The following is a 16,284-nucleotide window of genomic DNA, read 5'->3' on the forward strand; positions in this document are numbered from 1 at the left end:
AGGCACACCATGAATCAACTCCTTGAGGACAGCAACTGTGATCTGGGGCTTCATCTGTCGAGGTCAGGTGCAACAGCGTAGCTTGCACTGCCACAAGTGCCTGCGACGTCGTGGCTATGGCTCCGCAAGGCATACCCATAGTAATTGGTGATCTTTTTTATCTTTTCTTGGGTAAAGTTGCCCTTTCCACCAAGAGATTGCCCTTGTGCCTTCTTTTTCTCAACCAAGTTGCGAAGAGCCGTCCCCATCCGCTTGTGGACATGGTTGAGGCAGTCCTTCTTTTCGATGGATATATATCCATACACGCCTTCCTGGGTCAATGCATGAAATGTGCGGCTATCACCATCCGAAAGTATGGTTGTGTACCGCAACCCATTTTTTTCCAAGGACCTATTGAATAAAATCATAGCTGCTTTGGTCTCCATTCGTCCGGCATTGCAGTCAATGTTCTTCATACACTTGTGGTTCACAGCCCAGTCACCGTTACCATCATCACTGCGATCAGGTGCCCCTTGGCACCCACGACAGTACCTCGAAAGCACAACATGGTCCAGTACAAGGCCAGTGTACAGTTCTATAATGCAGCCAACTGCAATATTTGAATTGTGGCCACGCGTTTTCCATGTGCCATCAAATATCACGTCTACATTTCCTGTTGGATTCAGGAAGTCTTTGTATAAGTCCTTCACCACTTTGACACTTGCTGCTTCTGTAGCAGTAGCAACTGCCTGGCAAGCTTCCACCATGGTGTTCATGTGCCCCCTGAAAGTTTTGTGGTGAAGTCCTCGGTGGGAGAGGTTCATTGTTGCACAAAAATCCACTAGAGCAGTCACTCCCTTCCCTATACTTTGTATGCCTTTCATCGCCCGCAGATTTACTTCAAAGGGTGTGATGCTAGATTTCCCGGGCACTCGTGGCGACGAAAAGTGCCACTCGGCGAAATCGAAATTCGAACATGTGAGCACTAACTTCACAGCTAAGCCATACTCTCTTCCGCTGCATTTCGCGAATTGAACACTGGCCATCCCACACTTGCTGCAGCTTGTGGATGCAAACAGCTTCTTCAGTATGCTCATATCAACAATTATATACTCAGTGCCGCGATCGTCGTCTACACTTACTGTGCTGACGTTCATCAGCTCGAACTTGCGGGAAGTCGCGGACTTCTTTGCCAATGACGTCTTGGCGTTATCTGCACATTTTTCGCGTCCCGCGCACTCCTCCTCCGTAAAAAACAGTGTCCAAACGTTGAACACGCCAGCTCAGTTTAGCCGCGTCCGTCGGCGCTGAAGCGACGTGCGGAAACGCCGAAGTCGTCGTTAGGCTTAGCTCAGCCGGCTGGGCCGCTTCCGACGACGCAGAATTTGAAGCGACTCGCAGAGCATCAAAAGTCAATATTTTCGACGGGCTAAGTCCAGGCGCATCCACTGGAACCGCAGACACTTGCGGTAACACCGAAGTTGACGCCGATCGGCATGGTCCAGCCGCGGCGTCCACCAACGAAGCTGACATCGACGATGTCGGTTCAGCCGCGTCCATCGGCAAAACTGTGGTCGACGAGTTCAATCCAGCCGCATCCGCCGACGGCCCTGCGGCTTGCGGCAACACCGAAGCTGTAGTTCTCGATGTGGCACTCTTCTTATTCCACGCGCGTCTTCTTTTGCCGACTGCTTTTCGCGTGCTTGCTTTCAAGCGCGCGTCCCGCGCCATCGAGACACGCGGAACAGACACCAGGCAGGCAAATACACACGAAAACAATAACTTGAAAGCTAAGAGGAGCGAATTAATAGTCAAAATATTTACAGGAACGATGAGAAAAAATGCAGAACGAGAAATGCTAGGAAACAAAGAGGAGCGCAAAAAATCACGTGCCAGCGGGCAAAAGCAGACGACGAAGCAGCAGGCAACGCGGTCGCGGGAGGTGGGGCATGCGTCAGGGCCAATCAAAGGGTTGCGCCTCGGAGAGCGCGCGCTTTACCCAATCAGCGGCTGTCTCGCGACGATTCACCCCTTGCGGACGGATGCCGAAAGCTCCGCCGTGCGAAAACCTACAGCGTGTTGAGAGACGCCAGGAGAAAGAGCGGGAAATGAGCTTTCAAACGAGACCAAGATGGCGCCTGTCGGTTCGCGCCGCGCGGAGCTACGGCGGCTTGAAAATGGTGCAAATTTTCGCGTTTGGCGTTCAATTTCGGCTCACCGACGTTTCTAAATTGCCGTTTTTTTAATACTTTGAGTAGGAATTGAGCCATAATATTTTGTAGAGGCATAGTCGGGACATTGAAGACTTCAAAACAGCAATTTTTGAAAATTGCCATTTTTGACCAATTTTCGCGATTTTAAGACCCGCGTCCCCCCTTAACCATGTACTAATTTTTTTTTTTGAATTCGACCCGCAAATGTTTAAGTGTCAGCGGAGGCATAGTCATTTTATTGCCATGGAGCCTCGTTCTTTTTGTTGTTCAGAAAGAGAGACCTTAACGTTGGATGCCTCACTGGACAATATAAAGTTTGTTTTGCAATTTTCTTTACCGTCTGCCTTTTTTTGGAGAGATACAACAGCAGTTTAGCATATATGGTTACTCTTACTCTTACACTCTCTACTCATTAACGTCACGTGTGACATTAGACATCTTTAGCGGAATATTGTGTATTGCTGGCTGCATTACTGGAGTTGCAGTATCCCTCCCACCGTCAGTGTGCATGCACTTAATTGGTCCCGATGCGTGGCATCTTGCCTTTACACCACCAGATGACGCTATTGACCTTCAGTTTAGTATATGCGCACCTTGAGGGACCAATGAAGTGCCTGCGCACTGCCGGTGAAAGGGATCCCACAACTCCAGTAATGCAGACGGAAACAGGCAACATAAACTGTTAAAGTGTCTATTTCCTAATATGTACTGTTGGTCGAAATGCAATTCCTAAGATGCATTGGGAGGTTTGTCTGCATGAGGTACCATTCAACTTCAAGCTTCATAGTGCTCTGGCTGTTTAAACACAGGAAACTCACACGCTGGCTGTATTTCCCCTGCGACATATGTCGAGACGTGCAGCCAGAGGCAACACAGTGAGTTTGTGGTTTTCGATTTCACACTGCAGCCTATTTGTAATGCAGAGGCTAAACATGAGAAGCAGGAAGAATGCGCATGTAGATTTTAATGGTTGCTTCCTGAAACTAAAAGCTAGGCTTCAATCGAACCTGAAAACAGAAGAAATGTTCGTACAAGGCAGAGCAATAAATAACAGCACAGCTGAAGAGCGGCATTCACAAGAAAACCATCCCCATGGGTCAGCATGTGCCAGATAGTGCATTGGTAAGCTGACATCAGTACTGCAGTGGCCACCAGTGGTAAAATAGGCACTTGCTCCACCTTCTAGCCATCACATCGCAGGATAAAATGGCATGGTTACTGTCACCATCAGCACAAAATCTGCACTGACCACAGATCACCATTCGTCATCATATATGACATGTGGTGAGGTCCAGAGTTGTACAGCACTTCAGGATGTGCAGAAAACCGGTGACCCTTCCTCCGCCATTATGGAAGAAGTTGAAATAATTTCTTTCATTGAACTTTGATATTTCAGGTTATTTTCGCAGTCTTTAGAGTGTGGATAGCTGGCCAGCATATGTATTTAAGGAGCAGATATTTTCAAGAACTTGCCATGTCATTTGGGACTTGCATTTGGGAAAGGAGGCAATGGACTTGGAAAAGAGGCTGCATACTTCCAGTATAGGATGGGTTATCTCAAAGCCTCTTTTCCAGTGCATGAGCTGACGCAACTTTCTGTAGGCAGTCCGTCATGCAAAGTCTTGCGCACATTCATACTTCAGCTTTTTTTAACAAACGCACGGCTGCATTTCGATAAGGTGAAACAGTGGCATCTGTGTGCTGTGCGATGTCAGTAGACGTTAAAGATCCCCAGGTGGTAAAATTACTCCGGAGCCCTCCACTACAGCACCCCTTCTTTCTTTGCGCTTTTACTCCACCTTCCTCCCTTCCCTTACAGCGAGGTTAAGGTGTTCACAGAACAATTGACAGATACTGCACCCTTCCTGTGAACCAATAAAAAACCGTTGTGATTTTAGGTCAAATGAACAACAGATGATCAGTATAAATAGGCGAGAAGGAAATGCTTATCGGAGATCGTACATGTCACGAGAGCAGTGAACGCCCCACTCTTAGCTGGAGGAGGAGGAGGGATTTCCCTCTGGGTGAGGTCCTTTGGTCGAGTGCAGATTTGAAGTAGTTCCGGCCACCTTATGATCTGAATGTTTGAGCAGCAGGTGGCATTCAGAGATGTGCCTGGTAACATTACCAGAATATGGCAAACTCCAGCAGAATGTGGAGTTAGGCTGCCATGTGCTGATTTTGCCTGGGAGTCGATAGCTTCATATTTAGAAACCTCTACATGGCCAGGAATCCAACCAAATGAGATAACCCCGGGAACACGCAAAGCCTGGCAGCCAGCTTGTGTGTAATGGGGAGGTGGCACTATCTGTGCTGGAGGAGCTGGAGGGTGGGCTTGATGGCGGCAGTTCTCACTACTGGGGTGTCCTTGATGATGGTGATCATCGTCATAATCAGCCTGACTATATGCACTGCAGAGAGAAGGCCTCTCCCATATTCCTCCAATTAACCCAGTCCTTTGCTAGCTGTATCCACTTGCCTGAGAACTTCTTAACTTCTGCGAACTTCTTAAACTTCATCCACCCACCTAACTTTCTGCCACCCTCTGCTATGCTTTCCTTCCCTTGGAATCCAGTTGGTTATCCTAAGCGACCATCAGTTATCCTCTCTTCGCACTACATGTCATGCCCATGTCCATTTCTTCATGATGATGCCGGCATCATTTGCTATCATTTTACCTTTGATGCAGTTCGCAGCAAAGGGCAGCCTGGACTGATTGCTTGTGCTCTGAGTCGGCACCACACACTCTGCAGAAGTGGGAGGGCAGGGTCCAGGAGCTGAACCATGAACAGGTGGTAGTAGTCAGCCAGCTCTTCTTCCATGATGGTCGAGATCTCTTGCTGGAAACCCTCTACTGGAGTATTGTGCTTGGTCCTGGCCCCAATTCGAGGAAAAGAGACCCGATTCCTGGTCTCGGTGGGGTATAAGGGGAAGCTTCTATTTTGTCCTTCCTTCCGACTCAAACGTGGGCTGCTGTCCTGTCCTGGAGTGGGATTGCTCGAGCAGCCACCCGAGGACAACTATCAGTTGTTCGGTAGAGTTGCTTGAAGTGGCGGAGAGATGTAGCTGGGATGTCCACGGGCCTCTACCTTCACCAGGGTAGCAGGACACAAGGGTGTCATGGGAGGCCAAGGTGTAGATAGATGGCTGCCCTCTGGCTTCATTTAGGGGTCAGCTGCTGCCTGCTGGTGAGATGCACAAGTGTGCTACTGCCATGGCTTTGAACAATGTAAGAGTTTGTGGATGGCTCCCTGGAAACGTTTGGCCCGATTTATTTCGAAGGGGCACACAGGGTGCATAGACTCGCCATTTGAGCATCGAGTGACACTTGGGGTGATACTCGATTATGGTGATAGTTGTTGCTGCTGTCCGAGAAGTGGGTTTGTGCACTTACGTTCGTGCAAGCTCTGTGGCATGTGGTCTGAAATCAATGAAGCAAACAGTCACAATTCTTTTACAGCAGATTAATAAATATTTGGGTACACATTCACAAAACAGACCACATTAAACAGAAAATTGCAATGCCCAGCTTTGGCATTCGAAATCAGCAATGCTAGAAATTGTGTAGTACAAGAGGTTCGAAAAGATTGCACGTTAGAAAATTGCACTGTCAAACTTTGGGGTTACCTTCTGCCTGCCTAAACGTTATCTGTTAGTGCTTGACCCGATTGCCACAAGACTTGTAATAAAACCATTCCAACTCTGCACCTACATGGAAATTATTTTGCAGAAGGTTTTGCTATGTCGTAGGAGCTCTGAATTGAGACAAACAATGATTCTTTTACAATAGGTAAATATTCAGGTACACATTGACAAAACATCACATTAGATAAAAAATTGTACTGCCAAACTTTGGCATTTGAAATCAGCACAGTTGAAATTGTGTTATGCAAGAGGTTCGAAAGATTACACACTCTGTCTACTTAACAGAATCAGTGAGTGTTTGCACCAGTTGTTTCTTATAGAACTTAACCCATTCGCTTCCGGGGCTTCGGCGGCCGTTCCCGCGAGCTGTTCCGCGCAGCTTACGGCGCCGCGTACTCCCGTGTATCGTGTCGTAAAGAAACCTCCATCACTCCGGCTTATTGCCTCCCACGGTAAAGCTTTTTGTTTTATTTTGTTTCGGAATGTTTTCCGGAAGCACTGCACTCAGAGTACCTTGTGAGTGTGGAAGGTCTTGAAGCAGAGGGGCATGTGAAGTGCCACTCCACATTTCTCGCACTCCTACCGGCTCTCGCTCTTCTTCCCCTGTACTTTGCAGACATGGCATTGCCTGGATGGATTTTGTTTGATTGCGTTTGGCGGGATTTGGCGAGGGAAGTGAGCCCACTCGCGCTTCTAGCCGCATTGGTGAATCACCAACAGGCAATTTGCCTCGTCGCCGGTATCCCGGTAACACAGCTACTTCGATCAGCTGTTCCGCCAGGTAGACTTTCCAGTCCGTATAGCTCGCTCGCTTTCCTGTTATCTTGGCCGATAGGATGTAGCTGTTATATACAGCAATATCCATGACAAAAAAATATCTTCTTGTATCCTTTCGCATACCTTCACATAATAGGAAAGGAAGCAAGCTGTTGATCTTCTCGATCCACATTTCCCATTCCACGGTTGTAGTCCTGCACAACCTGGGGCTTCAAAACAGGCAGGCCACTTTGGTGATTTTTCTTGCCGGTGTCAGTCACGCTGGCTGTGTTGTGACATGTCGAGAGCATATTGACAGGCTTCTTGTCCTGCCATGTCAAAGCCATGATGTCTTGCGAGAACTCCTTGCACTCGCCTTTTTTTTTAGTTTTATCTTTTTTAGCTCCTTGGGCATGTTCTTACGGTGCACCCAAACAGTACCCACAGCGTTTGATCCTGCTTGATTTATGTGCAGAAAAATGAGTGGTGAAGAATATCAATTGTCAACATAGATTGTGTGACCGTCTGCGAGACACGACAGCCTCGCTACACAACATTCCAATGGTAGCAATGGTTTGCTCACATTTTCCTGTATACACAGAAAAGTTCAGCAAGTAGCCACTTGCAGATTCGCGGAACTTGTAGATTTTCACACCAAAACGGGCTCGTTTTGACGGGTTGAATTGCACGTACGCCACGAAATGTCATCAAACTCTCGTCCACAGCGAGACCTTCTGGAAAGTGGGCACTTATATACTTGATGATATAGTCCAGTACAGGTCGTAGCTTCCTTAGCTTGTCATCAGTTGCCGCAAGGCTGCTGTCACAGAGATGTAGATATCGGGAGAGCGCCCAGAAACATTGCCTAGGCGTCACCGTCGCAAAAAATGGTGTGCAGATCACACTTCCGACCAATATGCCTGGATGCTGCTCTTTCGTACCTGGCTCATTAGAACACACAGCACGAAATAAACTTTCATCTCTCCTGGTGTCGTTTCATGCCATGTAGGGTCTGGCTTAGAAGCCTGTTTCTGCCTTGCATAAGCGTTGCTGTGCCTTGTAATCATGTCCCAAAAATCGTAGAGAGTGTTGAACAAATCCAAAGCACTAGGGCTCTCACCTACTTTGAGTTGGATCGCTCGTTTGACTCCAGGACTTCCGGTAAAAGGCAGTTTGGAGACATTATCTGAATGGTCTTTTTCCTCCCACTGCCAATCTTCACTTCTTGGCTTCTTCGAAGGTGGTGGAGAGGAGAGCGGAATGCCGTAAGATACACACATCGCTTTCACAACCACTGCTGTTCTTACAGTCATTCTCATTGTCGCCACTTTCTTGGCCCGAGGTAGCTTCTGGATCGTCACCACATTCACTTTCATCATCACTTTGGAACACCAGCTCATGAATTTCCTCAGTCGTGAGAGCTTTCTTCCTGCGCGACGCCATGCTCGAGGCCCAGCAAATGACTCAACAAAAAAAGTGGAGACACCAACTTCTTTTTTTTTTTTTTTTTTTACAACCAGGCTCAAAAATAGTGGACAGCTATGTCCATCAGAGGGGGGACACCCTTCTTAGAACCATTTTTTTTATTTCTTGATAGATATTTATGAAACTTTCCTAGCTTATGTATTTAAATGTGCTGATTTCAAATATGCTTTTACTTTTTCTGTGAAACAAGTGGTTTTCAAAATATTACATAATTACTGTTTAAAACATGCAGGTAATTAAGTAGTAACAAAAGCCACAGCAAAGTTTTGCACATAGAAATGATCTAGAATTCCAACGGGATGCATTAAGACATAAATGAACGTTTTAGGCCCATTTGAGCAGAAGTTACAGCATGTTAAACTTCACCAGAAAAAAATTCAATATGGAGGCTCGGACAAATTGTATTGTTTTAAAATTGTACTAAGTTGTGATTGGTCTTGTTTTAGTCTTAATGCACACACCAAAAGTTTATCTTTCTAACAAAAAAAGAACTATGAAGCTAGCCAACCTAGAACCCGAGATATTTTCCCTGCACTACTGCAAATGTGTCAAAACTGTGGTTTTGAGAAAACGAGAAAAAACATTTCAAATCATTTTTATGCACACTGAGTAACTTCACACTCATAGATATGCACCAGGGGCATAATCTGGGTGCATTGCACCTCTGTGCCGCCTTTTGGCTATCTTGGCGATGCTGAGTGATGACTCCCGCTTCTTGGTGAAACTGGAGCTGCGACGCAAGTCTTTCTCTTTAGCCCTTTTTTGAGGCAGTGCTGCAGGTGTTCATGTCCAGCTCATCCAAGATTGCGGTTGTGGTGAACTCGTTGCCAGTGTTGAATCTGAGCACTGCTTCAGCAACAGCTGCTTGCACTGCAAACAGTGAAGAATGCTTTTCCTTGGACACAAGGCTCCAGATTACCGAGTGCAAGCTTTCATTGGAGTTTTGTGTTTTGCACCGTTGGCACCTCTGAAGCAGGTTCTTCTCGGCCAGGCGTTGATAGATAGGCAGCAGAGCTTCTCCAACATCCTTGGGCAAGTTGTACTGGTGCTTAGGCTGAACTTCACCTTTTGCCTTGGCAGCATTGTGGCGGCACCAAGAACTCTCACCAGTCGGACAAAGGTTGTGGTTTGGGTAGCTATCAGTAGAAGTTATGTGATAGTATGTTGCCATCGCTGCCTGTTGCATGGCATCTACATCCCCCTCAAGCGACTTCAAGGCACGGCCATAGTATGTGCTGAGGCGGGTGATGAGTTCCGCAGTCAATCTGCTTTTTCCACCAAGGCGTCGTTTTACATCTACCTTGTGTTTCTGGACTAAATTGCGGAGCGCTGTCCTTATTCTTTTTTGAATGTGATTAACACTGTCCTCCTTCTCCACCTCAACAAAGCCATAAACTCTTGCTTCCTGAATAGCATTAAATGTACGGCTGTCGCCGTCACACAGAATGGTGGTGTAGCGCATGTTATGCCGTTGGAGTGACCTTTCAAAGAGAATCAGGCCAGCTTCAACTTCCATTTGTCCAGCTTTAGATTCGCTGTTTTTCTGGCACTGATGGTTGTTTTTCCACTGCGCATAGCCCTCACTGTCAGGTTTCGGGCCATTTTTGCATCCCAAGCAAAAGTTCGACAGAACAATGCAGTCGAGCACGTATCCCGTGAACAGCTCCACGACGGCCCCGACGCCTATATTGGAAGAGTGGCCTCGAGTCATCCATGTGCCATCGTAGCACACGGCAATATTGCCTTTGTGCCCAAAGCACGAGTCCTCATATAGTGCCTCCACTTTTCGCGCGCACTGGCTCATGGCAGCTTCAGCTGCCCGTGTTGCTGCAGGCTTTAGTGTCTGCTTCAGATGGCGTTGGAATGTCTTGTTGTGCATTCCACGGTGCGAGAGTCCCATACCCGCAAATATGCCATTTAATGCAGTCTGACAGTTTCCAGTAGAAAGCATCGCGCGACAGGCCAGCATGTTGATTTCGAAGGGGTTGCACCTCTTGGAGCCTTCCACCCGTCTCGAACTCCAGCTTCCGCGATCTCATCGCAGGTATCACACACGACTGTCAACTTCGTCTCGAGGCCGTAATTGCGATCACCACGAAGCAAATGCACTGGGCCGCTACACGTTTTGCACTGAACAGCGCTCAACAGCGAATTCAATACATGTAGGTCAACAATCACGTACGCCGCCGCAGGTTCTGTTGCCAACGCCGCAGAGACGCGGCGAAAGGCTCAGTCTTCCGCGTTGTTGCTGGCGCCGATTCGAGGCGATGAAGTGGTGCACGGAGCCCGATCCTGTCTTGCTACTATTCGAGTAATGGCAAGTCGTATGGCAATGAGTTCGAGATTGGTAACAGTGTGTTCCTCGGAAAGCCGTTGAACTACCGAGGTATCTGACACAGAGTCGTGACAAGCTATAGCTGCGCAGTGTTGAAACTGAGCGGCATCTGTGTATAGTTGGATAGCTCCTTCCTGGGCTAGCTTGTGTGACATCTTCCTATGACGTTTGGCGGCAGCTTTGCGCCTTTGAGGATTAGCCGAACTCATATTCTTTGGTAATGGTATACCATCAATCAACTCCCATGGTGGGGCGGCGGACGAAAGTGGCTCTAAATTGTCAACGTTGTAGCCTAATGCCTGCAGGATCTGTCGGCCAGCCGCCGTTGTGGAGAGACGGACTCGCTGGGCTTGCGATTGCTGCTCTGCTAGATCCTGAAGGGCATTAATATTGCTGCATGCGTAGTGAGAAGCGCCATCTATCAGGGCCTTTTAAAAACGCTTTTTATTCAGAGGCTCGCAAATGCCGGCTTATTGCAGTTTGGCCTTGGCCGAAGCGGTCGGCGGATGGCTGGCTTCGGAAGCGAATGGATTAAAATAAAACCGTTCCATTCTAGGATAGAGGCAGCTCAAGAACCTGTCTTGTGCCACCTTTTATTGACGGCTTGGTGTGCTGAACATACTGAAACTGGCATAGTGTAAGGTTGAGAACAATGAAGCCTGCACTTGCATGTAATACACGACTTTCAGTTGCAGCATGCCACTTTCCAGGTGCAAGTAGTCAACAGAAATTGCCCTCATCATTTATGGGCTTCACCTGGCACCTGTAGGGACATTTAATTTCAAGCAAAACTCTGGCTTCCCTGCACCAAGCTGTCGGCTGCAGCAAAGCCAACCTTACACTTTATTGACAAGTCCTATCCAGATCATATTCTTCCTTTTCATCATAGAGTTTTCTTGCAATGGCTTCTGTTTAAATCTCATATTTGCATGCAGCTCCACGAAATCCTTTATAGTTGCAAAAGTCGTGCAAGCATCTCGAAGTCTCCTTGCCTTACTCGTATTCTGTGGGCCTTTGAGCTCACAGAAGCCAATGCCATTCAAGGCACAGACTTTGTTGCACTGGTTTCAGCAACGTTTCACTTTTCCTCATCTAGCATTACATAACCAATGCCTTCCAAGTCGCTGAGGGTGCACTCAAATAATGAAAAACATGGCAATGGCCACCCAATGAAAGGAAGTAGTAGCTATCGAAGATGCTTCGAGTTTCCTTGCAGTCGAAGGTATGCTTTCAGCATGATCCCCTGTGCACTGTCTATCTCAAGGACTTCGTGCAGGATTAAAGCAAAATTCAGTAGTGCTTGCTTTGGGTAGAAACATTTCGGAGAACTCTACACCTTTTGTGTACAGCCTGAGCTGTTTGTTTGACGGGGCTTTCCACAGGTTCGGCTTGAAGTCTGTGCGTCCGAGTCTTCACTGTTCACATATGTAATGAGCACTGCAATGCAGATTGTACTGCCCTTCTGCTGAATGAGATTCAGGTCATCCCGGCACTGGTGTCAAGAGCCAAGGTTCTAGGGGGCATCCGCTGTCTCCTGCACAGCCAAAATATGGCGTGCACTTAAGCATGTACAGTCTGTTGCAGAAGTTTGCGGCCCAACACGCCGGGCAGAGGAGCAGTATCACTCCCGAGAGGCGGCGCTGTGCCCGCCGGCGCTGCCTGGTGACGCAGCTATAAATAGTGAGGAGACTTGTTCCCTTCCCCTCATCCCGCGGCTGAGAGCAAAGATGTGCGATATCAACCGCGGGATGAGTAGAAGAGAACAAGCCTCCTCACTCTTTATAGCTACGTCACCAGGCAGCGCCGGCGGGCGCAACGCCGCCTCTCGGGAGCGATACTGCTCCTCTGCCCGGTGCGTTGGGCCGCAAACTTCTGCAACAGACGGTACTTGTCATTCATCTTTCACTTATTTAGTACATTTCAATATCTAGCCTGGCTTAATCTTGAAGCTAGGTACGAGCCACTGTGCAGCACTGTGGCTTAATATATGCCACTTAGGCAGCCTAATGAATGACATCGTTTTATGGCTGCTTACCCAAAAAGCTCCCAATCTTCCAGCAAGCCTTGCTCCACCTCAAGACGCAGCCACGAGAAGTGCCAGGCAAAAGGCGTGATGGCAAGATCCCGGGCAGCGTGAATTAACGGCAATGATCTTCATGTTGCCATTTCAGATCTGAGAAAAAAAAGGCACATAAGCTCAACCGAGAACTTGCGTTGTAGGGGTAACCGATTACGATTACACGAGGTCGAAGAGGTAGGCTACTCACGATTATGGTGCTCATCACGTACAAACCCTTGTGGCTCCAGAATGCTGCCCAATTTCCAGCGTCACCCTTCGGCGCCGGGGATGCTGCTGCATTGGAAGGTCGACTTGGCCGCCACCTTTTCTTCCGAGTGTGCTGGGAATTGCACCTACCCTTTCTGTGCGCCGACTTTGCAAATTCTTCATTGCATCATAAACGTGGTGCATGCATTTGCAGACTAGGTTGTGCGAGGCAGATGGTCTGCTCGTTGCCTATGCACACTTGAAAGCCTCCGGAGGCAAAAAACGGCGCGCGCAGCACCTGCCGCTGCACCGACAAAGCGTTTGCCCACATGCCTCGCAGTTCATCCACAAGTTCACAGCACAACCACGCCACTGTGTCCTCAAGCTGAAATAACCGCTGGAACAGCTCGTCCGGCAAGTTGAAAGCATCCTCAGACACTGTCTGTTGTTTGCGCCGACGTTGCCGCCTCAGCCACCAATACTTACGGCCACCGCCGCTTCTTAAGCGCAGGTAAAACTTTCTTGGAGAAAAGAGAAGCCCAGAGGAACAGGTCTCAATAAACCAGACTCCTAAGTTTGTAATAAAATCCAAAGTTAACAAACATGGCGTTCCTAGTACAGAACTGTCATGGCCTAACCAAAAATTAGTGATGTAGTGATGTATTATGCTTGCAAGAAATAAACTTAGGCCTTAAACACAAAAACATTTTAAACATACATTTTTCACATTGGCCGAGAACAGTAATAGGCTTCCTAGTGGTGTCGCTATTGTACAGGGACATTGCTACCCACGAAATTAAACTCTGCACAAAATATGATACCGTTGCAGTCATTGTGATAGATTTTAAAACCGTAATGATATATTCCATATATCTCAACCCACATTTATTAGTAACACTTAATGACTTAAAAGCACTTTTAAGTTTTAAACCAACTGCCAGAACGATATCTGGTAGTCGGAGATTTTAATGCACATTCATCTCTTGAAGCAAAAACACTGACACTATGTGCCGGCTCACAGAAAATTCATATGCAATATCTGCCTACTCAATGCAGCCAAACACGTATTGTTTCCTGCGCTCAGGGAAAATAAGCTGTTTAGATTTGCCTTTTAGCTCATCTTCCATATTTATGGATGTTAAATGGAATGTTTTTGATAATCTCTATGTAAGTGATGATCTCACTGTAGTTACTGGGTATTCAGCTAGTAGGAGGTCTAAAGTTACTGATTAAACTCTAACGTTCCCAAGCGGCACCCATGTGAAGCTTTTTTCAACTAATGAAGTGCTCTGCACACAGACCCCAACAAAATCCTCATAGTAAACTAAAGCTTTAAAGATATAAACAAATCCACTGCTAAGGCAGAGCGAACAGATCCATGTGAAATAGCTATGATAATGCTGGTAAATGTATATAGATCAGCAACTGTAACAAATGATAATGCCACTTCCATCTGGCATAATCTGCTGAAAGCTTGCACACTTGCCAAACATATAGAATAATAGAGCTTATGCTGTGCCTCTGAGTACTGAGTCAGCCTGAGCTTTGTGTGGCAGAGCTTCATCAATGCTGTCTTCAGCATCCATGTTCCCATTGGTAGCCCCACCTTGGGATGTACTTGCTGCTGCTCCGTCATTACTGCTTTTGAGATTTGAACAGGAGAGGAAAAGAAAAGGAGGGTGGAAGGCAGGGATGTTAACCAGAAGGAATGAATTCTGGTTGGCTACCCTGCATTGGGGAGGGGGAATGGGGATTAAAGGGGGAGGGTAGAAGAGGAGAGGAGGTGAGAAAGTCAGTCTAGCAATCAGGCTAGTCTTAAAAAAGTGAAATACCTTGTAGTCTTTGAACGCAGATCATTTTTGTGACCATGGTCCCAAGAGCTTCCCTTCCGTTTAGGGGTAAGCGGCCAGACGATCCAATGCAGTACGCAGCATATGTTGTTCGGTTGCAAAAACAGGACAATCGCAAAGGAGGTGCTCAATCGTTTCATTAACGCCACATCGTTCACAAAGCAGGGCTGTCAGGCATTCTGATCAGGATGGCGTATTTGTTTGCGAAAGCAACGCCAAGCCATAGGCACCACAGTAACGTTTCACGTGTTGTGTGGTGGGGAATACGCAGGCGCAGTTCAGGGTCCAATTCCTTGAGGCAACGAAGAACTCTCCGGTGTTCCATGCTGAATGTGTCAGCTTCACCGCCAAACAGTGAAGCCCGCTTGCTGCGTCGGCTCTCGTTAACGTAATTTGGACTGGAAGTCCGTCATGGGCAAAACGGGCAGCGTCGTCCGCCTGGTTATTTCTTGCAATGCCACAGTGTCATCCAACAGTCTTCCGGAAGAGTGAGGTGCAACCACAAATTTTGATAAAGAATGCAGGCAATAAGGAACTTGGGCAGACAGAAATGGATTTAGGTTTTCTCTGCAAAAGCAGTAGCGGTTCTTTTCTCAATCAGAAGAGGCTTGCGGATTGATCCCACCTTATATCTTAATCAAGCTGTATTACCGATAAAACTGGGACATAACTTCATTGGTATAACATTTCACAGAAAACTCACGGTCCTACCACACATATACAACCTCAAAAAGAAAACACTGCAGTCTCTTAGCTTACTGAAAATGATGTCAAAGGAACACTGGGGATCAGATAGAACATGCCTTATGCAGATCCATCGCTCTTTGGTACAATCCCTCTGGACAATGGAAGCAGTTTACGGTCTTTCAAGACCATCATATTGTCACGTGGTGACAAGGTCGATGACACAAATGAGTCTTGGAAGGCAGGGAAGAAACTCTTTATTGGGCTGACTTGCGCCCGCAAAAGCAGGCTCTGTACGGCGATTGAGACCTCAACCGACGGCTTGGTGGCGCAATCTCACCGCTATGCAGATAGTTGTCGATTTCTTGCGGTCGTTCACCTGGGCGGGGTCGTGCAGTGTCGACTGCAAATCCGCGGAGACCAATTCGTCGGTACGGGCAGTGGCGCAGAATGTGACCAGCCTCACCGCAGTGGAAGCATAATGGCCGGTTGTTCGCTGTCCTCCAGGCGTCGCACTTCCTGGGGCTTGGGGGTCGTTGGTAGGCTTGGCGGGCGGGAGCCAAGGGGCGGCTTTCAGGAACAGGATGGGGCGAGGGCTTGGAAAGTCATCACGTCGGGGCGCAGAGCGACGTAATGCAGCAGCATAGTTCATCACTGTTGCCTCTTGTGCTGGAACAGTCGCAGCCGTCGCTTGAGGAACGCCCAGCGCCTGCTAGACTTCTTCACGGACAACGTCCGCGAGCGTCGCCACGTGGGATTGTTGCAGTGATGTCAGCAAACGGCGGAGCTCCTCTCGCACGATCTCCCGGATGAGGTCCCGAAGGCTCTCTCCACTTGGAGATGCGCTGGGGTAATAGCTTGAGTAGTCCGGTTGAAGTGATTGCTCATAGTGGCGCATCTGGGTGTCCGTCTTCTCAATGGTCAATGCTTAACTTTCAAACTTGTCCAGTTTTCGGCGGGTTCTGGCGACTCTTTAACACCTCGCATCAAACATTTCACTCTCTCACCTTCGGTCATGTTAGGGTCGGTGTGGTGAAACCGGCACTTCATCTAAATGAGGGCAGGCTCATT

At 47.8% G+C, this 16,284-nt stretch overlaps 1 protein-coding gene and 1 pseudogene across 2 annotated transcripts in view; one reads left to right on the plus strand and one right to left on the minus strand.

Annotated features, from left to right (window-relative positions):
* The window catches only part of LOC146196238 (uncharacterized), a 75,282-nt gene that overhangs the window by 35,557 nt on the left and 23,441 nt on the right, over nucleotides 1-16,284 (plus strand). The gene's annotated exons all lie outside the window — the stretch shown is intronic.
* On the minus strand, nucleotides 8,700-16,230 carry LOC146196239 (uncharacterized; annotated as a pseudogene).

This window comes from Amblyomma maculatum, chromosome 3 (assembly GCF_055883805.1).
Source record: "Amblyomma maculatum isolate TAMU_Amacu chromosome 3, ASM5588380v1, whole genome shotgun sequence".
Classification (NCBI taxonomy): Eukaryota; Metazoa; Arthropoda; class Arachnida; order Ixodida; family Ixodidae; genus Amblyomma; species Amblyomma maculatum.